General features: G+C 34.2%; 1 non-coding gene across 1 annotated transcript; it reads right to left on the bottom strand.

Annotated features, from left to right (window-relative positions):
* Window positions 1-1,439: 1,439 nt before the first annotated feature.
* LOC121978910 lies at window positions 1,440-1,544 on the bottom strand. The gene has a single exon (XR_006111236.1). It is a non-coding gene; the product is annotated as a small nucleolar RNA R71 (small nucleolar RNA).
* Between the last annotated feature and the right edge of the window lie 529 nt (window positions 1,545-2,073).

The raw sequence follows: 2,073 nt of genomic DNA, 5'->3' as shown, positions 1-2,073 counted from the left end.
TATGACTTGTTCTTGTGTGTCGTGCCTTGTATGTGTTTGACGAAATATGTGTAGAGTCAATACATTTAGATGTAGAGGATCATGCATCGTATAGAGGAGGCCCTTTGGATTATAAGATCATGAGACCCTGTGACAGAAGGTATCACTTATTTTCTAAGGTTTTCCCTTGAAACGGGGATCAATTCTCTACTAGAGAGGCTAATTAGAGTTTTAGAAGCTTTTTCCAAATTAATATTAGGAAGTGACTTGTGTAATCTAGCGATTATATGATTGAGTGACCTTGTGATAGAGGATATCCTTTTAATCAGACTTTCTAGGTTATCTCTTCTACTTCATATCATTAATCTACTGTTAGGAGGTACATTAGATAACTCTAGCGATTGAATGACCGAGGAACCCTAGGGAATCCCTTTAGTTGGACTTTCTAGAATTACTTCTTTACTTAATGATGTTAGAACTGGTGTTAACTCTACGATGCAACCTGTGCGGGGTTGTGCCGAACTTTTGATAGAATCCCTACACAAATGTAAGTATGAAGTTAGGTAGATGAACAATTCATAGGGACATTAATTAGCATAATAATGAAATTAAAACCCTAGAATCACCCCCCAAAACAACCTTCACCTTCACTCACTTATGCTCTCTCTCTCTCTCTCTCTCTCTCTTTACTCCCTCTTTCCTTCTCTCTCTTAAGCTCATGAACCACATTTCGATTGTCTAGATAATTTACCCTATAAAATTAACTACTACTTAGTCAACAGTCCCTGTAGGATCGATATTTTTATTATTTGATGATAACCATGTACTTACGGATTACACATCAAATTTTGACACCATTACCAGAGATTATTTTCGATTAACAATAGTTGATTAGCATATGAGTCACTTAGACTTGTCAATGGATTTTTTTATTTTCTTGTTTGATTTTATTTCTACATCTTTATTTTTTACAATTTGAATTATGCACTTTTGTTTTCTTATAAGTTGGTTCTGTAGTTAATTGTGATTTTTGTTCCCAAGAAGCTACCAATTTTTGTTTTACAAGATATGAAGCGCATTAACATGACAAACATGCCTTTGAGAGAATTTTGCAAACTAATATCTGTAAGAGGACTAGATCCCATTGTAAAACCATAGATTGATGTTGTCAACTTCCAACTTAATCCAGAATTGATTTCCATGATTCAAACTCACAAATTTGGAGGAGAAAATTATGAAAATCCATACTTACACCTTGAGATATTTTAAGAATATTATAGTACGGTGAAGTGTGAAGGAGTCTCAAAAAATACTATTCAATTGCTGGCATTTCCATTCATCCTTAAGGGTAGAGCAAAGATTTGGTTAAATTCCCTTTGTCCACAAAGCATAACGAGCTGGGAACAATTGGAGCAACACTTTTTGTTACTTTTCCCCCACCAAGTAGGACAATATATATTAATGAGAAATCAAATCATGAACTTTGCTCAAATAGAGGAAAAACCACTGTTCGAAGCATGTGAGAGATTCAAAAGTTTATTGAAGCAATGCCCTAGTCATGGATTGGAGAAATGGCTCACTTTGCACCTATTCAATATGGGGATTTCTTTCTCAAACAAGATGTTATTAGATTCCACTGCAGGAGGTTCATTGATAAACAAAAGTTTAAACGAATCATATAAGTTAATTGATCAAGTGACAAAGAACCCCAACAGTGGTCAAATCAAAATTAGATGGAACCCTCCCCAACAATCTCAGAAGTGTAAGTCGTGAATGAAAATATGAATGATGAACAAGAATTGTCGTAATACCTCAAGAGTCTTGAAAACCATATAGAAGTTATCATCAAGTAGAATGAGAGGTTCAGATAGTTAGAAGCTAAGTTAGATAGAGCGAGTTCACAATGCATTGGACCTCCACTACAACCCTCAAGGAAACTCGACCCACCCACCACTACAACAAGTTCAAACATTATAACAGATTTAATTGATATATTAGGATTCATAAAGGCCAAATTATAAAAATATCAAAAAATAACATTTCAAGAAAGTTTCTAATAAATTCTATAGGTAGAAATTTATTTTGGATTCTTAA

The sequence above is a fragment of the Zingiber officinale genome, chromosome 4B, assembly GCF_018446385.1.
Source record: "Zingiber officinale cultivar Zhangliang chromosome 4B, Zo_v1.1, whole genome shotgun sequence".
NCBI lineage: Eukaryota > Viridiplantae > Streptophyta > Magnoliopsida > Zingiberales > Zingiberaceae > Zingiber > Zingiber officinale.
This window is presented reverse-complemented; position numbering and strand designations above follow the sequence as displayed.